At 39.7% G+C, this 24,713-nt stretch overlaps 1 long non-coding RNA gene across 1 annotated transcript in view; it reads left to right on the forward strand.

Annotated features, from left to right (window-relative positions):
- Window positions 1-24,713, forward strand: part of LOC102548671 (uncharacterized) — a 152,604-nt gene that overhangs the window by 91,937 nt on the left and 35,954 nt on the right. The gene's annotated exons all lie outside the window — the stretch shown is intronic.

Here is a 24,713-nt window from a genome sequence, read left to right on the forward strand (position 1 = left end):
ACTAACTGTAGGACATTATGCTTTCCCTGACACAAAAGTATGAAGAGTGGCCAGCTCCCTGGGCCTTGCCAAGCCTCGAGTACGTGGACACCCAAAGGCAACAAAGGAGGCCAGAGTTTTTTGCCTGGATGAAAAGATAGGAAGTCCCGAGGAAAAGACATGTTTTAAAAAGCCCGATTGTGCAGATGTAATTCTGGGGACTCTTTAAGGGTTTGTATGTTGACCGTGAACTCTGAGCCGTGTAAAATGTCAAAGTGCTCACACCCTCACCAACAAGAGAATAACTCCAACAAAGGGAATACACAAAGTGTGGCTTCAGAGTGCTGCTGATACACGAGGCGGTACCATCACCCCTCCATGAAGGGACAAGGAAGTCAGCTTTGCGCAGTCTGCCTGTGGAAGCAAGGAAAAGCAAGGGAAATGCCCCTATGTACCTGCTGTCAGGAGCTCCTCAGGAGTGCAGCGATCTGACAGCTGTGCTTTAAAACCTTCTAGCATTTCTTTAAACGTGAGTTGCTTCTATCTCTCACTGCTTTGAAAAACTTTTTTTTTCCTGCTTTCCAAATACTATTTTGATCTTGATCTTAGGGCCTGGCCCAGTGATAGGCATAAACTTCAACTTTCCTCTTTGGAAATGGACATTGGAACAGTGATTTTTAAAATAAACTCCAACTTTCCTCTTTGGAAATGGACATTGGAACAGTGATTTTTAAATTTTATTTTATTTTATTTATTTTGTAAGACGCCCAGTTTTCAAATCGTGTATTCAACAAAACCTGATTTCATTTCTTTAGATATGTATTTCTACGTCTGGTTAAGTCAAGCAAAACCAGTGCCTCCTGACAGGATGCTGCTTGACTCACGTCCAGGCTGAAGTACTTCAAAAAATGCCAGGCACTACAACAATTTTAAATCTCTCTCTGCACTGCACATGGCTATTTAAAATAATTGAAGCTCTTCAAATTTTTATATGCGTTCAAATTTGGAAGCCATTGGTTCTGAGCATGTGCAGGACACGATGATTTAAGGTTATTAGAGCCTCCTCAATTTATGCCGAGTGTTTCAGCTTGAGTCTGACAGGGGAACCTGAACTGGGGCATTTAAAAGTGATTTAACATTGTCATTGCACTCAGATGTTGTGCAGATGATCAGAATTATGGACACTTGTTTACTTTTCGAGAAAAGCCCTGTAAAAATGACACACTTTCTTTTTTAGGTTCAAACGATATTATTAGCCCACCAGAAAACACTCAGATTAACCACTTAAAGTGCGCCATAACCCAGTTTTACTTTCACTGTCATTGTCCGCACCAATGATCTGACTGTAACCACGACTGGGAAAGAGCTGTTGCCTTCCAGAGCAAGCATGGAGAGAAAAGTCTTCCGAAAAACACCTGATGCACTCTGAGGATGTCCCAGAGTCTATAGTAGTCCAGCCTTGGAAAGGATGTAGATTTTACTCTGAATACTGAGATTTTTTTCTTGAACTATTTCATATCACACACAGTTTAATGCTTAATTTTAATGTCTTAAATAAAGTGGTTTTATTAAATATGATTTCACACGAAAAAGGTCATGTTATACTATCTTTACTCGAAATACTTCTGAATTTCAAGGGTCCTCCTTGACCTGGAGGGCTCTGAACGAGACACACAGGTAGACAGTTTTGATGTACACTGGCTGGGATTCTCAGATTTGCTTGGTCACTTGATGGTCCTTTGATATTCCTTGGGGGTCTTTTACCAAAAGACATTCTCTGAGCAGGAACACTGAAAACCTGCTGACTGTCTTGATGCCAAGGCTCTGACATGGAAGGTGGATTGATGGCTTAAAAGCTAACATTACATAATGACGGAAAAGTCTAGTCATTCAGAAGTTGGTTAAAATTTTGAACGTTTTGTTTGTGCCTGTGAAAAGCACAAGGATGTGGTTTGGTCTGATTTAGATGTCAGAGACAGAGGTGAAATTCTAGTCTATCTCTCTTGTCAGTTCCTTTCCTCAGCAAATATTTCCATTTTGATAACAAATAGGAAAAGTCGATTATGGATTTGATATTTTTAAAATTCTGAACCTGGATTTGGAGTTTGAACTATTCTGCCCTGTGAAAGCCATCTGATTTTAGGAACTAGTTTTTTTTTTCTTCTTCTGAATTTATATTTTTATTAGAGCAGAAACTTAACAGGATTAGAAATAGAAAATGCTAATTATAGAAAGCATGTTTTATTTGGGATTTCTGTAGCCCTAGGGACTGAGGGCCCCGAGTTATGAAAACTCCCACATTCGTATAGAAGTCAACTTTTGCACTAAAATTTATTATTAGTTTGAAACTTTGAACAAAAAAGTTTTATGCTCATGTACTTTCTTTCCCCTTTATTGCTTTAACTCTTTTGTGTAGAATTTTGACATGGGGCAGTAAAGCCAAAAGAGTAATTGTTTGTGCCTTTGCTAGGTTAAGGATATACTAGCGCACCAGTGTTATGCTATTAAACAATAGGATCAAGTGTACTTAGGTCACAGATAGAATATGCATAGTCTATGTGAAACTCAGGAGAATTGCCTAGCAATAACCTTGTCCAAACAACTAGCTCTGTCTGGAAGCCATTGAGAACTAGAACAGTTATTTGGAAAGACCAAGAAACTATTTGGATTTAAAAATTATTGATTTTTTTCAGCAGTTCTGGCTAATTAAACCAATTTAAACATACATTAGATGTGTTTAAAATACATCTCTTAACTAAAGAATGTCATTGCTCCATATTTTGGTAGTAGCATGGTGGACAACCACATCTGAAATGACAAGGACATTATAACCATACCGTATGTTATGACTGTGGACATTAGATAGCATACCTGTGCCTCATATCCCATCATGTCTATCTCTCGGCTTTGGGAGAGAAGTAAGGAGAATTCTCAGCCTAACACTCACTGTTATTTTCACCTGATTTCAGTTTTAGAGAAAGATTAATTTAGCAACTCTGAATGTATCATATAGGAAATAAATCCCAGAGAGAAAAAGGATAAGTAAGAAAGAATTAATATACAAATAGTGGAAAGAAGATATAAAATGTGTGGCTTGCTCTATAAATATAAACGCCTTTCTTAAAAACCTTTAAAGGGGATGATGAACAGATTTAAGTTCATAAAAATGAAAAAGATAATTATTTCTCTGTATATAAAAATGCCAAAATTGGGGTGAAGAGACGCAGTACTCATTAAGTGCTTGCCGGGCAATCCTGACAATGGGAGTTTGGATCTTAGAACTCACAACAAATTTGAGTCGGTACCGTGGGCCCCCTTAATTCCAGCCTTGGAAGAAAGGGGCTAAGGATCTCAGAGCAAGATGACTAGGAAGACTGAGGCTGTCATCCTCAGGGTTTGGCTTTGACTGGGAGACCCTGCCACAGTGAATACAAGGTAGACCAGTGAGGAAATGATTGCCAGACCACCATATTGTCAGGCAGACATGGCTTTTCATACTCTACACATAGGCAGGCATGTATATACACGTGTCACACACATGAAAAGCAGAAGGAAAAACTTCCCAAATTGTAATGGAAGGGGGTCCTGGCTGGGCAGCCGTAGTAGGACCCAGAAGTGTTTGCTGACAGGAGACTGATATAGCTGTCTTCTGAGAGGCTCTGCCAGAGCCTGACAAATACAGAGGCAGATGCTCACAGCCAACCATTGAGCTGAGCACGGGGGCCCAAGTGGAGGAGTAGTGAAAGGACTGAAGGAGCTGAAGGGGTTTGCAACCTATAGGAAGAACAACAATATCAACCAACCAGACACCTCAGAGCTCCCAGGGACTAAACCACCAATGAAAGAGTACACATGGAAGGACCCATGTCTCTAGCCACATATGTAGCAGAGGATGGCCTTGTTTGGCATAAGTGGGAGAAGAGGCCCTACTAGTTCCTGTAAAGGCTTGATGCCCCAGTGTAGGGGAATGCCAGGGTGGTGGGCTGGGAGTGGGTGGATGGGTCGGGGAGCACCCTCATAGAAGCAGGAGGAGGGGGGGGTGGGATAGGGAAAATTGGGAAAGGGGATAACATTTGAAATGTAAATACATAAAATATCCAATACAATAGAGAGGGAAGAAAAACTAAGATTAAGAACAGGAGTAAACTTTAGTGATAAAATGCTCATCTAGTATGCATGAGAGCCTGGATTAAGTCCACAGCTTTGCAACAACAAAACAGAAGAATCGAGAATGGAAACGAATGAGAGAGAAGGGGGCGGAGACAGCCCGATGAACCAGACTGCCTGAACTCCAGATAGGTCACCTGCCTGTAGACCTCCCATAGCCTCTTGGTGCCATTAAATCCTATTCCCAATTCGCCCAACACTCCTGGTAGGTCTGCCTCAGTCCCCAACTTGGGTAGAACCCTTCTGCTTAATCACAAGCCACACCAACCAAAAGACCAGAGAGGAAACAGAGACCAAGGAACAAAACACTCATCCAACAAAGATAATCTCAGAAATCAGTACCTAGATCTATAATCACCCTAAATCTAGATGCCTAGACACTAGCACAAGAATACAACCACAGCCAAGGCAAAATGTCATGAGCAGAGGCCAGCTATCCTACTACAGCCAAGTCCTGAATATTCCAACACAGCTGAAGCACACACAAAAAAAAACCCTTAAAATCAACTTTATGAAAAGTATAAAAGTCCTTAAAGAGGAAACGAATGAATCCCTTAAAGAACGAAGCCAAGAAAGCCAAGAAAAAAGTTGAAGGAAACAAATAAAACTGTTCAAGACCTCAAAATGGAAACATTGGCAATAAACACACACACACACACACACACACACACACACACACACACACACACACACACACACACTGAGGGCATTCTGGAAATAGAAATGCTATGTAAGCAAACCTGAACTCCACACAAGCTTCACCAATAGAATACAAGAGATGGAAGAGGGAATCTCAGTTCAGAAGAAGAAATGGATACGCTGGGCAAAGAAAAAGGAGTCTGATAAACACCTTCAGCAAAAGTGATTGCATATAAGATTAACTCTTTTCTATCAAAATGAATGAGAAAGAAATCAGGCCAACAACCCCCTTCACAATAGCCACCAACAACATAACATATCTTGGGGTAACTCTAATCAAGCAAGTGAAAGACTTGTCTGATAATAGATTTAAATCTTTGAAGAACGGAATTGAAGAAGATGTCAGAAGATGAAAAGATCTCTCATGCTCATGTATTTGTGGGATCAATATAGTAAAAAATGTCATCCTACCAAAAGCAATCTAGAAATTGAATCTAGAAAATGAATCTAGAGATTCACGGAAGATCCAGACATAAATCCACACACCTATTAATGCCTGAAGTTTAGTAAATAAGTCACAAACATACAATGGAAAAAAAGAAAGCGTGTTCCAAAAATGGTGCTGGTCTAACTGGATGTTTGCATTTAGAAGAATGCAAAGTAGGCCCACATTTATCACCCTGCAGAAAACTCAAGTTCAAGTGCATCAAAGACTTCAACATAAAACCAGATATGCTGAACTTGATAGAAGAGAAAGTAGGAAACAGCCTTAAACACGTTGACATGAGAGACAGCTCCTTAACCAGAACACCAATAGTGAAGGCACCAAGATTGACAATTGGTAAATGGGACCTTATGAAACAGATAAGCTTCTGCAAGATGAAAGACATCATTAATAAGACAAAAGTGGCAGCCTACAGGATGGGGAAAGATTTTTACCATCTCTACATCTGATAGAGAGTTAATATCATATATATGTGTGTGCGTACACACACAATACACACACACACATATGCATATACATATCAAGAAATTCAGAAGGACATCATGAATTTTGCAAGCAAATGGATAGAACCAGAAAAATATCATCCTGAGTGAAGAGGACTAGGCTAAAGGACATGTATGGTGTGTACTCACTTATAAGTGAGTATTAGCCTCAAGTACAGGATACTCACGCTATACGTCACAGACCCACGGAAGCTAAACAAGAAGGTATGCCCAAGTGAGAATGCTTGAATATCACTTAGAGCAGGGAATAAAATAGTCACAAGAGGCAGATCGAGGAAGGGTGGGAGAAGGGACAGGGAGGGAAATGGAGGGGTTCAGGATCAGGCGAGGAAAGATAGGAGAGAGGGCCAGAGCGCCAGGAGAATGAATGGAAATCGGCTGCTAGCCAGGATGGGGTATGAGGGACATCACCAGGAAGACTCAGAGATCTGTGATTTGGGAGGCCCCCAGGAGCCTATGGCAGTGATTTTAGCTGAGACCTCTAGCAGTGGGGATATAGAACCTAAAGTGGCCACTTCCCAGACCCAGGCAGAACCCCCAGTGGAGGGATAAGGACACCGATCAACCCACAAAACTTTCAACTAAAAATTTGTCCTGTCTACAAGAAATGTGGGGACAAAGGTGGAGCAGAGACCGAGGGAATGCAGTGAGCCTAGGTCAAGCCCACGTATGTTTGAGCCCAATCCCATGAGCGACAGCAATCCCTGACAGTACTAATGATACTCTGTTATACTTTCAGACAGGAGTCTAGCATAACTGTCCTCTGAGAGGCTCCACCCAGCAAAGGACTGAAATAGATGAAGAAATTCACAGCCAAACATTGGACAGAGCTTGGAGAGTTTTATGGCAGACCTTGGGGAGTCCTATGGAAGATCTGAGAGAAGGATTGAGGGACCTAGAAGGAATGGGAACGCCACAGGATGACCAACAGAGTCAACTAATCTGGACCCTTGGAGGCTCCCAGAGACTGAACCTCCAACCAAAGAACATACATGGGCTTGACCTAGGCTCCCTGCATATAGGTAGCAGATGTATAGTTCTGTTTTCATGTATGTCCTTCAACAACTGGAGCAAGGTTAGAGTGTCTGCCTGCCTATGGATTCCATTCCCCTAATTGGGCTGTTTTGTCTAGCCTCAGTGGGAGAACATGGGCCTAGTCCTTTAGGGACTTGATATACCAGAGTGGGGAAATACCCAGAGAGTGGCTCTGCCCTCTCAAAAGAGAACGGGAGAGGGGAATGGTGTAAGGGACTATGGTAGGGGGGACTTAGAGAAGGGGAACAGTTATCAGGATGTAAATTGTATAAATAAATTAATGGGAAAATGGGGTTCAGATTTAATCAGAATTCTTAATCAAAGAACAGATTAACATGTGATATAGACATTACAATTTACTTTAGAAACATAGTGCATCTTTAAGATTTTTTAATTAAAAAATAAATTCATATTTTAAAATATTGGAAAAGGAAAATTCTAATTGTTGTTTGTCCAGTGGTAAAGTTCCCTAAACTATTTAGGGTCGAAGCTAGTTATGCTAACATTTTTGAAAGCATAAAAATAGGAGAGGCTTCCAAACTCTTAGGAGGCTATCATTATCCACAAACTAAAAAATATAATCTTTATCAACATAGGCTCGAACATCTTTGTCAAAAAGGTGAAAATAAAGTCAGTACATTGTGAGCTATGGAAAACTAGTTGACTTCAACATTAGAAGAATCAATCAACCTAACACATTAATAGGCCAATAGGGTGATAAAGAACACCCTAAGGAAATGAGAAACAGAAGAAATTATATTCAATTTTATAGAGTGTTTAGGGAAACTGTAATCAATAAGATACTTTATGGCAAAAAGGCAAGTTGAGCAATATGTTAAGGCGTTAAAGTGATCATTTTCATAATTCCTGTTTCACATAATATGACTAGGCAAATAAATGAGATAAAGACATATAAATTAAACAAGAGCAAGCAAGAAAACAAAACACTGACAAACAAGAGATTTTACCAATAAAGCCAAAATCGCATCACTTTAATGCTGAGAATTAATACCTAGCTTTTAAAAATTCATGGGCTCCAGAAATAAATGAAGAGATATACCACGTTCATAGACGGAAGGAGATGTTCTAAGACGTCCTTTCTCTCCAGGTTTGTATACTGACAAGAGAAATACACGAATTTTATTAGGATTTTGTGCAGATTTCAACAATGTGATTCCAGAACTAAATGGAATAAACAAAAGGCTGCGGTGAAGGCTCGTGAACAGGCATATTCAACAAGGCCAAGTGAGTAACCCACACTTCCTACTTTAAACACAGTCATACCTCTGCAGAAATGAGCAATGAGGGCTTTGCTAATAGGTCAGGCCCAGGCCAAGAGAGCATGATGGGAATTTCAGAGACAGATTCATATGCCATCAGTCACTGGCAAGTGATGGAGAAGCATGGTATTTTCAATATATTCTACCAGCAAACTCCTTAAAGTACATGAAACTGATATTGACTCAGTCCTTACTCATTAAAAAAAAAAGAAGTAGGAATGTATTTTAGATTTAAAAGCAGAACTCCAAACGAGAACATTCTAGAAGAAACAATGGTGAAAAGGCACTTTAAGGTCTTGGCAAGGGAAATATTTCTTAGATAAGACAAAAGAGCTGACACCACAAAAGAAAAGAAATCATAATTTTGAACTTATTAAAAATGAAAATCTTGGCTGTTGCTTAATGATGTGAAGAAAGGGCAAGCTTAAAAAAATGTATCTTTAAAACCCATTTGGTAAACGGGTTGTATTCAGAACTCTGTGTGCGAGAAATATTATAACTTGATAAAAAAATAAAATCAACCAAATAAAATATAGGTTAAAATATTAGGGTAGCTCATCAAAGCCAAGATGTAGGTGCCTAATAAACACAGTGGGTGTGCAGTAGCACTGGTCCACAGGCACAATGAGGCAATGAGAAGGGGAGAAGATTTCTGTTATCAATACCCATCATTGACATTTTGTTGTTGGTACCTTCATTTTAATTTTTTATTAAATGATATAATTACATTCTTTCCCCCTTCCTTTCCCTCCTTCTATCCTACCCACAAAGTATTCCTTTTTTAAGTTCTCTTTTTATTAATTGTTGTTTATACATATATGTATATATGTATTTCTACATATGTAAGTGCAATCTGGTCACTCTGTATAGTATTTTTTATTTTATTAATTAATTTATTTTTTATGTATTCACTTTACATCCTACTTGCTGACCTCCTCTCAATTACCCTTTCTACAATCCTTCCTCCATTGCCCTCTCATCTTCTGTGCACTGCTGTCCCCCCCCACCCCCCAGTATCTTCCCACTTTGTCACTTTAAAGCTCTGCAAGTCTCTGTACTTCTTCTCTCACTGAAACCAGGCAAGGCAGCCCATATAGAAGAACATATCTCACATACAGGCAACAGTTTTTGGGATACCCCGTGTTCCAGTTGTTTAGGACCCACATGAAGACCATGCTGCTCATCTGCTACATGTGTGCAGGGAGGCCTAGGTCTGACCCTTATATGTTCTTTGGTTGGTGGTACAGATTCTGAGAACCCCAAGGGTCCAGATTAATTGACTCTGTTGGTCTTCCTGTGGAGTTCCTATGCCCTATTCTTCCTCCTCCTCTTCCTCCTCTTCTTTTTCTTTTTCTTCTTCCTCTTCCTCTTCTTCTTCCTCTTCTTCCTCTTCTACCTCTTCTTCTTCCTCTTCTTCCTCTTCTACCTCTTCTTCCTCTTCTTCCTCCTCTTCCTCATCTTCCTCCTCCTCTCTTCTTCTTGTTCTTCTTGTTCTTATTCTTCTTCCTCCTCCTCCTCCTTCTACTTCTTCTTCTTCTTCTTCTTCTTCTTCTTCTTCTTCTTCTTCTTCTTCTTCTTCTTCTTCTTCTTCTTCTTCTTCTTCTTCTTCTCCTCCTCCTCCTCCTCCTCCTCCTCCTCCTCCTCCTCCTCCTCCTCCTCCTCCTCCTCCTCCTCCTCCTCCTCCTCCTCCTCTTCTTCTTCTTCTTCTTCTTCTTCTTCTTCTTCTTCTTCTTCTTCTTCTTCTTCTTCTTCTTCTTCTTCTTCTTCTTCTTCCATACGAGTCCCCAATCCCAGTCCACTGTTTGGCTCTGGGTGTCTGTGTCTGTCTGAGTCAATTGGTTGGGGAAGCAACAAATGACTCTCAGAGGACAGCCATGCAAGACTCTTGTCTGCATGAATAACAAAGTATCATTAATAATGTCAGGGATTGGTGTTTGCTCATGGGATGGGTCTCAAGTTGGGCCACTTATTGGTTAGCAGTTCTCTCAGTCTCTTTTCCATCCCCAATTCCTGCATTTCTTGTTAACAGGCTATGTTTTCGGTTGAAAGTTTTATGGGTGGGTTGTGTCCCTATTGCTCCACTGGTGTTCTTGCCTGGCCACAGGAGGTAGCCTCCCCAGGTTCCATGTCCCGTACGCTGTGAGTCACTTTTCCCTACCCCTTGTCAGTTGTCACTTGCAGATTTTCATCGTTTTTATGACTGTCTCGCCATCCCTTCCCCCACCAGACTCAGAACTGACCTCCTTCATTCCCTCTTCATGCGCTTTCCCACCCAGTTCTCTCCCTTTATCTGCCTTCCACAACCGTTCCATTCCTACTTCCAAGTGAGATTCAAACATTCATTCTTGTGTCCTCTTTCCTGTTCAGGCACCTTGGATCTGTGGAGTGTAGTCTGGGCATCCTAAATTTTATAGCTCATATCTACTTATAAGTGAATACATACTGTACCTGTCCTTTTGGGACTGGGATATCTCATTCAAGATGATATCCTCAAGATCCATCCATTTACCTGCAAAATTCATGGTATCTTTGTATACGATTACTTTGTATAATATTACTTGTATATATCCCTTCAGGGTTGACCATTTAGTATTGGGCGATCAATTAGAACTCTTCCCCGGGGGGGAAGACTATTCCTTCCACTTTCAGTATTCTTCGGTTGTTTGTAGCAGTTCTTTGTATAGGGTTGAATCTGCCTGGGCTTTCTCTCTCCACACTTGTAGGACTATTGTTTTCCTTGTCAAGCTCAAGTTTAGGTAGTTGTGCTGGTGATTCTCTATGAAAGTAGCTTCTGACATAACTGGGAGACACAATCTAATAGAAAACTCCCCTCTTCGTGAGGGGCAAGTTAAGCATTTTCTAATTCAAAATTTGAGAAGATTATTGAATTGGTTTCTGAAACATAAACAAGCTCATGCTCGCTCGCTCTCTCTCTCTCTCTCTCTCTCTCTCTCTCTCTCTCTCTCACACACACACACACACACACACACACACTTACTTACTTTACACACTTGCTTTTCAGTAAAAGCAAATGGAGATAGATGTGTTACTGCAGAAAAGATATGCTTGGTTTTGGCTCTCCTATTAGGCTAGATTCTACATGGGAAGATTCATGGTTAAATGGATATAAAAAAGCCATATTAGAAAAACTAACCCAAATGCATCAATTATCTTCATAAGAAGTGCACAAGAACCAGGCAAGAAGACTTGGACAATTAACTAATATTAGAAATTGTGTTTTCTTCATTTCACTATCCAGATATTTATTAAATTATGTCTCCTTTGGCTGTCCTGACTAATTTTGATTGTCTTCTCCATGATTTCCTTGAAAAGGAATAACAGTAAGAACCATAGCAGAAAATAATGGGTGCTTTTGCAAATTGTTATTGAGGTTGTTTTTCTAATGTGCCCCACAGGTTCTTTCTCTGGAGTTTGCCTGGTAAGGTCAGTGAACAGCAAAAGCAGGGACATGCTTGGCCAACTTGAGAAATTACAAAGCACCACATTTCATTAGTCACTTGCCATCTAATGATAAAATTCATCACACATTTATTTTCAGGTGTTTTGTTTGCTTTTATTCATTTGTTTCTCAGAACAACTTTGGTAGACATCCTTTACAGGTGAAGAAAAGAAGGCTGTGAAGGGATTATGTTACAGAAATGTGGTCACAAAGTTAAACCACCAAATAAAGATTTGAGTCCTCAGTCTCTGACTCTCCCACAATACCACGCTTTGACCTTTTCTTTGTTAGTTGACCTGATACTTTGGTGATGTTTTATGCTTCTTCGGTTTGGTGATTGCAGTCCCCTCAGTCTTGATGAATTTATCTCGGAAGTTCTGCCCTAGCATCTTGGTTAATTTCTGTTTGAGTGGCTTGTCCACTCTGATACCTACACCTCTCTAATTCTGGCATCAGTTTCCCTCCATGACATCTACCAACTCCACATCTCTAACTTTCTTCTGTAACCCCATCTGCCATCTCTGAGCTCAGTGTTAAAGATTGGACACACCTGATTTATGAGTTACTCATTATTGTAGCCCTATTTCTCTTTGGTCAGGCTACTCTCCATTTTACCAGCAAACTAAACTCTGCTTGGACATTTTTTTCCTTAAATTTCTGAACTACCTCTTGTTTTCTGTGAAGTTACTTTTTCCTCTTCTAGTCTATCTCTGAAATATTATTTCAAAGCTCTTCTTGTCTCTGTTCCCACCAATTACAAAAATATGAACTAAGTGCATGGGACCTTGTTTTTGGATGGGAACTTACTTGTTTTAAAATATTTTTTTTACAGTATTGCATTGGTTTAAATGCCAAACATTTTCTCATTGTCCTAACTACTGTTGCACATGTTTACTCTGAATGGCTGAATGTTTTTGTGTGATGAAAATTCAGCATTTAAGTATATTGTAAAATGAAAGTCTTTATTTCTAATTCTTGCTACTGAGAAGTCATTTGATTTCATTTCTTTCATTTTTAAATAAAAGTACTTTTTTCTTTTCTTTTTTCTTTTCTTTAGTAATTCATTGTTAATACACTTCAGACACTGTACCCACTGTAAGTCTTTCACTGAAGATTATGACTGCCAGAGAAGCCTTTTGTTTCTCTATTACACTTTTTTTTAAACTCTCCAACTGTTTCCCAATTGTTAGGAATTATCTTGCATAACATGCACGATTGAAATCGTTTAAAAGTGCTACAAAGAGAACTGTAAGGATAAGCCCATATTTCTAGATATATGACCTATGTATTTCTAAAGGAGTTATTTCAGACACATTGTCTCTCCTCTTGTTACTCAGTATCCTTTGCAGAAGGATGCTGCAGACATGGACCCTTCCGGAAAAAGGGTGTTGCAGACACCAGATCTGAGGAACATATACTCGCTAGGCTAGAGTAATAAACAGCCATTAATGGAAAAGAAATATGTCTGCACTTAAACACTTATCAAGCCACATCCAGCCAGTTACCAGTGACTGTCCCCCCCCCAATTCCAAATTTATTCTATCTCAAGTGCTTTTGCCCCTAATCATTTTAAAACGGGCAGAAAATTCCATCCATATGTATTTGCCTCCAGTATAACCAGTGGGTCAGTTATTGTTTGCTAAGACTGAGGTATTATTGATACCTTTCAGAAAGAGGGCCAAACCTCTGTTTTACAATTTATTTACCACTGTTAAAAAGGAATTAACTTTTGTCCAGGGCAATTTTCCCTGTAACTAATGTTTATAACACAGTTAAACTAGTACATCAGAATTAGACCTGAATTTCTTCACTCCTTTACACAACTTCTATCTAGAGATATATGAAATACCCAACTGGGAACTTTTAAAGAAGAAGAAATGGGTTTGAATGACCTTGTCCTGACTGTCTTACTCTGCTGAACAGCTGCAAGGCTTCTATGATGAAACTAACCATGTTTTTACATCAAGCCCCTACTCACCTATGCCCAAAAATTCTGAAAACTCCTATGACCATATTGGCAAATGTATAATATAAAACCATGTAAAGCAAGAGTGGATGACAGCCAAATCATGTAATGCTGGAACTCTAGAATTAGAGTTCTCAAATATTTATGCTTCAATTGCCACACCGTATCTCTCAGGTAGTTACTGTACAAAATAGGGAATGGAGAAAATTTTAGTGGGATATACTTTTTCCCCCACAAAATTCAAAGACTGTTTATTTAAATGTATTAAAAACGACTCTTAGTTAAACTACCAGAGATGAATAAAACCATCTTCGCTGTCTTCTTCTACATAATTCTGAAAGGTTAGTTCTTCCCATGTGTGTCAATGGGACGTAATAGAGGTCTGTTGGTATTTCTGTGTTATTGAACTTATCAAACTTGGTTAAAACTTGTTCCTTTACTTGAAACTGTCCTATAGGACAACTGGGTCTGACTAAAGCCACACTCCCGGAGGGACTGACTGCACATAGATTTCCTGGGAAGCAAAAGTATCCACATTGAAAAAAAAGTATCTTTTCCTAAATTAATTTACTGAGTTTGGTCTTTAACCATTTCATTTATATATAATATGCCTTCTGATTACTATCCCACTTAATCTCCCTCTTACCCCTATTTTCTTCCCTCCAAACAAGTCCTCTTCCTGTATGCATGCCTTGCTTTGGAGACCCACTGAATTCAGCCAGCATCATCTGCGTGGCCCTGGGCTCGGAACTGGTAAGCTCCTCAGTGGGGACACAGCCCAAGTCAGAGATGGTTCCTCCCCCAGAACCACCTGTAACCAATAGTCTAACATACGGAGCTGAGGCCCTGTAAATTTATTCCCAATCCATGCTTTGTGATTAACCCTGATGGGCCCACTTTTACACAGGTCTATTACAGGCAGCCATAGATACTCTGAGACTTTGACCGCATTGGCTGTGCTGTGTCGGGGGAGCGAGTCCCACAGCCGTCTTTCCTATCTTCCTGCTCTTACATTCCTTCTGCAGCCATTTCTCCAAGTCTTAGGACTCTGGTATGAGAGCTAGATACTCAGCTTTCTCTCATTCTTAGCACCTTGAACAGGGGTCTTCCTCCGTTCACTGTCATTTGTGGCAAAGAGTGATTAAAGTTGGGGGTAGTTTGACTCCATGCCAGGATTCCTAAACAACCTTAATAAGACTGCCTCTAGGGCCTAAGACCTTCTCTGTCATGGGCTTTAAAAGTTTGTTGTGTATGTTCATTGTGCAAGATATTACGAATGACATTTTCACACATATATACATTATGTGTGAAGCATGTTCTCTCCTACACCTCCCAATAATCATTGTCCTTCCTCTCCTCCCAGCATTCCCTCTTCTTTCTCTAGGCAGTTTTGTTTCTGCTTTCATGCCATATAGATACATTCATATATATCCCCAGTTTTGTGTATCTATAAAATGTAGCCATGCATGAGACATAACATGATATCTTTCAGAGATAGGCTTGACACATTCATTATTATTATCCTGAGTTAAATGTATTTTTCTGCAAAGAGCCAAATGTGGCTAAACTTTCTCATTGCGTGGGAACGCTACATTTCCTTCAGTCATCTGCCTGTTGTTGGGCACCTACCTGGGCTCCATCTTGACTGTGAGCAGCACTGAAATAAACGATGCTTTGCAAGTATCCCTGTGAGTCTTCCTTGGGTGAATACCAAGGTCATGTGGCAGTGGATCTATTTTTAATTTTTGAAGATCCCTCCACAATGGTTTTACGTAGTAGCCAAACCACTTCACATTCCTATATCCCTATTTGTCCACATCTCTACCAAATGGTGTTATATTTTCTTCATGACTGCCCTTCTGACTGGAATGTGATGGAGTTTCAGAAGTGAAGCATTCTTTTTTTTTTAAAGTAACATTTTATTAATTCTTTGATACAATGTATTTTACGCAATGAATTCTATACAATGTATTTTGATCATATCCATTCCCTAACTCCTCTCGTTTTTCTCTTTCTTCAACCCCATTTTCCAACCTACCCAACTTTGGGATATCTTCTTTTCTCCTCCTACCAAGTCAAGTTTGTGTCTTCTAACTACTCCTCTGAATGGGGACTTCCCTGGAGTGTGGCTTATATATCAGGAGACATGACATTAGAGAGAGTTAACTCCCCTTCTCCTTGTGGCTATCAAAGGCCAATTGCTCCTCAATGGTTTTATGGTGGAGACACTAAGATCAATGTTTTCACTGCATTTCTCTGAGGCTAGGTATGTTGAACATTTTTTCAGGTCATTTGTACTTCACTTTTGATAACTATCTGTTCATTTCTTTGGCCTATTCATTCAATCATTCGATTTCTTTCTCTTTTTCTTTGTGAAAAAAATTTTAATTGCATTTTTTATTTACATTTTAAATGTTATCACATTTCCTGGTTTCCCCTCCAGAAATCCTCTATTCTACTTTCCCCCCTGCTTCGAAGAGGGCGCTCCCTCACTTCCCACTCACTTCCCTCCCACCTCCCTGCCCTGACATACCCCTACACTGGGACATTGAGCCTTGACAGGACCAAAGTCCTCTCTTCCCTTTGATACCCAACAAGGCCATCCTCTGCTACATACATGGGTGGAGCCGTAGGTCCATTACTGTGTTCTCTTGGGATGGTGATTTCGTCCCTGGGAGTTCAGCAGGGGAGGGGGTAAGGGAGAGGAGCATCTGGTCGGTTGATTTTGTTGTTGTTCTTATGGGGTTGCAAACCTCTTCAGCTATTTCAGTCCTTTCTCTAACTCCTCCAATAGGGACCCTGTTCTCAGTTCAATGGTTGACTGCAAGCATCCACATCTGTATTTGTCAGACTCTGGTAGCGCCTCTCAACATACAGCTCTATCAGGCTCCTATCAGCATGCCCTTCTTGGCATCCACAATATTGTCTGGTGGCTGTATATGGGATGCATCCCCAGGTGGGGCAGTCTCTGGATGGACTTGCTCCACATTTTGTATCTGTATTTCCTCTTATGAGTATTTTTGTTCTCCCTTCTAAGAATGACTGAAACATCCACATTTTGGTCTTCCTTCTTGAGCTTCATGTGGTCTGTAAATTGTATCTTGGGTATTCAGAGCTTTTAGCTAATATCCGCTTATCAATGAGTTTATACCATGTATGTTCTTTTGTGACTAGGTTGCCTCACTCAGGATGATATTTTCAAGTTCCATCCATTTGCCTAAGAATTTCATGAAGTCATTGTTTTTAATAGCTGAGTAGTATTCCATTGTATAAATGTACTACATTTTCTTATTGACATTTTGAGTTTTTGTTTTTGTTTTTTGTTTTTTTGTTTTGGCATATTCTAGATGCTAACTAATGCACTGGCTTGCAGGGAGAAGCCTGGCAGCCTGATGTTAAAAGAAACCAGAGTGTACCTGATGATACATATTTTGTTGTGTCTTAGAATGCATATTTCAAAATAATTTTGAAATACTCATCTACAACTTGATAAATAGCTTTGGGAAAACACTTTTAATCTGCTAGGCAAATACTAGTACCCAATTTTCATTTTAAAGGCAGTTCCTTACTGTCTAAAGTAATACAATTACAGTCGGATTTATAAAGTGTTTCCAAGTCCTTGATGAGCATTTGAATAATCTGCATTTACAAAGCCCACAGATAAGCATTTGCACATCTTTAGAACCTTCACCATCTAGCATGGCTCCTTTACACTTCCATGAGGAATTTCTTCCATTAAAAGAAAAAAAAAACTGTTATAAAAGGAAATTAACAACTTTTAAATAATACTCTTGGAGAAAACCTCCGAAGTCAGGAAACTCAAAGTGAAGGCTAACACTTAATTCCTCACTTTTTCTGCTTATCCCTATGTGTGGGAGGGATCTCAGATCAGTATGGTACGAGCCATATGTGCTGTAATAGCAAGATACAATGGAACAACTTACACATGGAGTGTCAGCTTCCCCTCCCCCTCCCCAAATTCGACCCTCCTGCTTTCCTGCAAACACAGAAGAGAGAACTTGTAAGGTACAGGCATACCTAGTGGAGTCTTTGTTGTAGCGTGATCCCAGCTGATCTGGTCATAGTAGCAGATGACTTAGTATCTCCTGCTAAAAAATAAACTTCATTCATCTGGGGAGGGGGAGAGTTGATTGCATTACCTGGTTAGACATGTTCAGCTGAATTATTAATTTCCTGTCTTGTTAAGTAGTGGATTCATGGCTGGAAGTGAAAATACATGCAATGTAAAAATATGCTGGAAAACAGTTGTAAAACCATCATTAGGTCTCGGTGTTGCATGACTTCTTGTGAGACAGAGTGACACATTCCCTAGAACAGGATCAGCTGTCATTTTCACAGGTTTATCCAAATAGTTTATATTATTCATTATATATTCCAAAGATTTAGGTGACAGAAGGTTCATATAAGATAATTTATAGAGCACAAATGCTGTGCGGATCAGGAGAAATTCAGCTTAATGTCTTGGAGCACAGTATTATTGTGGGCTGCTGGTCAGAAGTGAAGAAATCTTTTCCGACGTTTAACATTTGACAACCATTTAAGTCTGTTTAATATCAGCGAGATGTGGCTTCAACTCGTTAGCATTTATTTTTGCCTTCCTAAATTGAATGGATGCCACAGAAAAAGATGCGAGGTCTGTTAAGGTGAATGCTTAAGAAAGGAATAATTATTATTTACGGTAAGTTCTAGATGTCATGATGCTTTAAGTTATGTTTGTCTAGCTCACTCCAAATAACTAATATTTGAAAATGTATTGGGTGTACGTAAAATAGTTATAGTACACTTAATTATTTTTGCTTAGAAAAATTATTATTGAAGGTTGGGTGCATTACTTTTCTGTAAAGGAAAAAGAATGTCTTGATGTAAAAACAATAAAATTTAACTTGAGAAAAAAACGAATTTTACAGAGATTTTTGCCTTCCTTTTTCTCTTCTGCCTTTCTCTCTTCTCCCTTCTTTTCCCCAGACTGGCTACAAATTCATTTTGTAGCCTAGGATTGCCTTGGACTGGTGCTTCTGTCTCAGATTTCTAAATGCAGTGGTACCATGCCTGTACATGCCTGTCTTGGGCATGTGACATTTCAAATTCATCCTTTAATAGTAAGAAAGAACGAAGTTTCACTTAAAGCACAATAAACAACAATGCACTTAAATTATTGGAAATATTTGTTAGTGAGCTCATTATGAAAGGTCACCAGTGTCCCTCAAGCACACTAAATGTACAGAGTTTGTCATTATTGGATTAACAAAAGAATAAGAATTATTCTTCTACCTCATAGATAAAAATGATAAAAATAAGCTTGGGAGAGTTTTCAAATTTTAATGATAGTAGTCGCACAAATCACCTCCATTGTTGTGGGTTTCACTGTCCTCATAAAAAGGGGACAGGAATATTGCCCTTAGGTTGCGATGAACACTTTACAGGCACTTTGCCTTAGATCTTTCCCCAAGCTCGATGTCAGCCAGTAGTCAATTATCATCACCACTGTCAATGTCCTTATTTAAATCATCAACATCATTAGTCTTAGAATAATGCTAGGCCCTCTGGTAACTGAGGTAGCTGTCTTTTGTGTGATCCGTGATAGCGTCTGTCTTTCTGTGTAAGAGTTCTAGAGTATGCCATTTATTATCATTGGGATAATCATTGGTTATTTCAGTATCAATTTAGCACCTACAAAATACTGAAACAAAGATTAACATGGCAGATGAGATAAACCCACACTGACATCAGGGAGTATGTCACTTATATACATAAGTCAGATGACAGCATTGATCATTTTCATATTGTAAAATGCAGCACAAATCAGGGTATAGGTTTTTATTTTTAATTTATTATTATTATTATTACTACTACTACTACTACTATTTTAATTTTCATCATATTATGGGGACTGTGGCCTAGTCAGAGAATTTACCAAAATCTCGGTAGAACAGACAGCTGACATGACAGTTGTGGACAGGTTCCAGAGGGAGTATACATTGTAACAGAGCAGAAGAGGGGGTATACATTGTAACAGAGCAGTGGGAGGCAGGTAGAAATACAGAGTAGGGAAAGGGGATGAGAAGACAAGCTGGAAGCATTTATCAGAGGGAGTACGCACAAAACTACGTGAGCGAAGTGTGCAAAGGAGAAGCGGTGACAGGAACTCCTGATCGTAGCTGCTAGAGTTCTAGATTCCACAGCTGGATCAATGTTTTGCTATGCTATCAGGGAATACTGGAAGAAAACCAAGTTTAGAATAGAAAACTGTGATCAGACCAGTTCTAAATATATTAAGTATACAATTACGTAGGAAGTTGGCTGAACATGTCGCCAAAGCTGGTAACCTGATATTGGAAGTCTGGACTCAAAAATTTGTGTGATCTCTCTTAATAAAAAATTGCAAATCAAATGTCTTCAGAATTTTCTGTTCCTACAACAGAATACCCAGTACTGGTTTATTTGTGAAGACTAGAAACACTTGCTTCATAGTTCTATATACTGGAACATGAAAGAATATTAGCAGCTATTCAGCGCCTTCTTGCCACACCTTAAGAGCCTGCTAAAGAGAGATTGCTTTTGCACAAAGGCAGTCTGATGGCATCCACAGCTGAATTATCACCCATCTCAAATATTAGCAACGAAGGACTTTGTGGATTAAGTTTCCTGCTTAGGGAATTCAAGGGCATATTCAGATCAGAGGGATCTTCAAGGAGATTTCCAGACAGGTCCTGTGCCCAACAGTGGATGGATAACACAAAACAGACTCACTGGAAGCTTCTTGAAATTCTAATGAAAGTAGAAATAAGCTTCCGATGTGACGCAGTAACTGGAAAACTTAAACATGAAGTGGAGACTCCTAAGAGCTTGTGACAACAGGGAGGAGTGAGACGCGCCCTACACCACCTATAAGTCTAGGATCCAGATGTTCTCACGTGTTCCTACCACACACCTGGATTCAAATCCTGTAAAAGAATTAGTGTCCCCCTCAGTCATCACCAGAGACGCTTCCTCAGGCAGTTGATAGAAACTAATTCAGAAGGTCCACAGCTGGGCAGTGATCTGGGAGGGAGGGACCTCGGGACACTCAGTCCTTAATGGGATTTCCCCAGCAAATCTTTCCACTGGGGCTCAAGTAGCCCTGCGCAAGAGAAGGCAGAAAGATTGTATGAGTTAGAGGGGATGGATGATACCAAAAAAACCCCAAAATCACCCCAAAATCGAAAACAAACCCCACTCCCCAAACCAAATCAAACCAAAACAACAAACAACCCCCAAACACCCAGTGTCTTCCCAACATAAGAGGACTGTGTAACGCATGTGCGTGTTTACAGAGACTGTGGTAATATGCACAGAGCCTACACACTACGGTATCCCCAGTCGACAACCATTCGCAAAGGGAAAATCAGTTTCTCCATTGTAGTCTGACTGTGTACACAAACCACACTGAGTGGGGGACCCATTCCCTGCAGCACACGGCCAACACTACTCAATGATACTTTTGAAGAATTTTTTTCTCATATGGCTTTGTCTGGGCATTTTTTACATTACTGGACTTTTCCTTGTATATTATGGGTTCTGATTTCTTTGTGTGTGTATGTTTTTCATGATTTTCCTTGTTTACTTTGGTTTGTTTTTTAAAAAGGGAGAGAACGAAGGCTTCTAATTGGATAATAAGGAGATGGGGAAAGAGATACAGAGAGGAAGGAAGAGAATCTGATCAGAATATATTAAAATATGTTAAAAATAAAAGAAAGCCAAAAATAAGAGAAAAATGAATATAATGGGGAAAAACCCAGGAGACCTATGTCTTTACTGAAGTCCACGGGGAGAAGAGAGCATGCCCGCTCAAAGAATGGCCAGAGTACACAACCAGGGGACCAGGGAAATTATAGCTTACAAAGCCAAAGGAATCAAGAAGATGGCAATAAAAAGCTGTCTATGACGTTAGAGGACAAGTCAATGAAGGCTGCAAATGTGTCTGCTAAATTTGGTGTCCTTTTTGTCATGGTAAATTCATAGAAGCTGCTCTCTCTACTAGCCTGCTTGTGTGGTTTTGTAGAGAATAGGTACAGAAGGCAAATTGGCTTGGGTTGATGAGTGAGAGGGAGGGAAAAGAAGAGGACGTTTTGTACAACTCTAGAGAACATGGGAATTTAGGTATATATGACTTTGTTTCTTTACGTTGTTTCTTTAAAACACTGAGACTTTTGTTATTCTTTGGTGCCTTTGTTCTGTACATGTGTTTTGGGAACCATTCCCTTCACAAAGGCCACCATCATAATTGGACAGGCTGTTGTTTTCATTTTTCATGGCTTTGATAATAGAAATGTCTCCAGGATTGCCCCTGGACTCATGGTGTGCACACAGAATTGACTCTGCCCTAATATGCAACGATGCTCATGATTTGACCAGCTACAGTGTGATGCAATTACCTATGATTTAGAAGTCCATCTAGCCATGTAATAAGGATGTAGCCTATATGTCCTAGGATTCACAGTTTTACCACAGCAGACTTGGAGTTGGTCAAATTACCAATTTTCAATGAGTATGTTTTGTTAAATGCACGCTAAGAGGGTTTCTCTTTGTATTTTGGTATATGTTAAATAGAATGTGCAGATAAAAAATATAAATAATCATTTTAAAAATACTTTAAGTGGATTGTTATTTCTTAAAAACTACAAGATATTCATTTTACAATTTAAGGTTTTACAAAATTGAGGTTTTTTGGTGTTTTCATGATCAGAAAGCAGTTTAGCCCTAAACAAGGGGTAAAATTATTTAAAAATTAATCGATAAAATAAAAGGCTATGTTATAGAAAGAATTTGAGCTCTTGCTTAGAAGTGGACAGTTTCTAGTTTCTGGTTTTGCCAGGCCTATCAAATTAATAAAGTAAAAGACTAACAATTTACTGTTGCTCAAACTTTGTGCCGTTCACAGCCAACAGAATGGCAGAGATTAAGCTGCTTGTAAAAGAAGAACCCACTTTTGGATGGATTTGCCAGCCTCCCTTGCTTCCTGCCAGCATCTAGATACGATGTTGCAATCTCTAACGCTGTTAAATCAGCAGGGATATCTGTAGCTAATGGTTATGCCTTTCCATTTTGCAGTTTGACTAAATAAATGGGATGCACTGTCAGTGCTAATGGCTTTGGAAAAGGAAGGCAAGCTCCTGGTCCCATCCTGAAGTATTATGTTATGTTAGCTCTCACCATATGAAACAAATATCTTGGTTTCGGCTTCAAACCATGTTACTGCATGCTTGCAAAATTCCAGGGAGAGACCAAAATGTCCCACATATTGTGGCAAATATCCCATAATGTCCTGCAAATTACAACAGAGTTGGTGGGGAAAGTAGGAGGAAATGATCTTCCTGCCCAGGGATTGCTCATATGGGAAGGCTAATCCACAGGTTCCCACAAGAATGGAGAAATACATCTGGTACATCTTGAAGCACGTTATGGAATGGCTGTTTTGTATCTCAGTTTTACACATTGGAGAAGTATTTGGGACGGATGAATTTCTAATGGATGACTCTAAACTATGAGTTTATATATTACACCTTTTTGTTATTAAGAAAGTTGCTTCCCCAAAGCCTGCATAAAACTTACATATGGTCATTCTCCAAACTGTAGGTTCTTAAAGCAATTCGAACGAGCATCCCAAATGAAAGCATCAGCTTTTACAAAGGGCGTTCCCCAAAATTTAATTAAAACATGTGGAGAAGCCATTTGCTTATACTTTCTTCCCAGGCAACAGGGAAGCAAGCACGTTTGTGAATTTTCCGCAGTCAGCTTTTTTGCTATTTTTTTTCATTTACTTCTGTCATATAAGGTGGAACACAGCTTCTCTAGCATTCATTTTCTTACTCGGTTTCTGTAAGAACTCTGCCGTTCTTGAAGGAGGAGGAATTCAGGGAGTATCCTTCATCCTTGTTCAGTTTCATTGTGAGCAAGGGCAACTACTCTCCACAGAACACTTTTACCCTCCCAAGCTGAGCTTGACATAATTACTGCACTGGAGCTAAGATGCAGAGTATGATTGCCAATGTCAACTGAAATAAAGGCTTTCATGGAAAACAAAACCTGCTAAGTATACTCAAGGCTCGGCATCCGTCCCACTCATGAGCAATTAAAATATCAATTTATGATACATTTGTCTTTTACTGGTATATCTGGAAATCCTACAGACTATTGTCTTTAGATATAGATGCTTGAAGGAGAATAAACTCCAAGGACAGTTACATAGATTAAAACTTTAAATTAGACTTTAATACCACAAATAATATTTTGAGTGTCTACTCCAATGTAGAATCATTTGACTTAAACTAATTACTCTTGCAATATTAGTATCTCCTTAACCTTATATTTGGAACAGTCTTTTTGTCAATATTATTACCTTTAAAACATTTAAAATTTATTTTATTACTTTTACTTTTTTGTAGTCCAGCTGTTGCCCCTCTCAGTCCCTCCTTTCACAGTTCCTCATCCCATTCTTCCTCTCCCTGTCTCCAAGAGAATGTGATCCCCTGCCAGGTCTCCCCACTCCAAGTGGTCTCAAGTCTCTGGAGGACTAGGAGCTCACTGAGGCAAGCCAGGCAGTTCTCTGCTGTACCTGTGACAGGGTTTCAGACCAGCTTGTTGCTGGCTCAGTGTCTGAGAGACCTCAGGGGCCCGGGTTAGTTGAGATTACTGGTCTACCTACGGAATTGCCATATCCTCAGCTTCTTCCAACCTTTTCCTAATTCAACCACAGGGTCCCTGACTTCAGTCCAATGGTTGGGTGTAATTATCTTTGTCTGTCTCAGTCAGACGCTTGTTGGGTTACCCTAGCCTTGAAGCTTCCTCTTGAGCTGGATCCCAATTTGGGCCAGTCACTGGAACTCCTTTCTCTCAGTCTCTTCTTTATTTTTGTCCCTGCAGTTCTTTCAGATAGGAATAATTCTTGGTCAGAGTTTTTGACTGTGGGGATGGCAACCCCATCCCTCCACTTGATGTCCTGTCTTTCTACTGAATGTGGATTCTACAAGTTCCCTCTTCCCACTTTTGGGCATTTCATCTAAGGTTTCTCCCTTTGAGTTCTGAGAATCTCTCACCTCCCAGGCCTCAGGTATTTTCTAGAGGATCCCACACCTTCCTAACTCCCCCCACCCCCTGTTGCATATTTCCATTCACCCTG

This window comes from Rattus norvegicus, chromosome 3 (assembly GCF_021556685.1).
Source record: "Rattus norvegicus strain SHRSP/BbbUtx chromosome 3, alternate assembly SHRSP_T2T, whole genome shotgun sequence".
Lineage (NCBI taxonomy): Eukaryota > Metazoa > Chordata > Mammalia > Rodentia > Muridae > Rattus > Rattus norvegicus.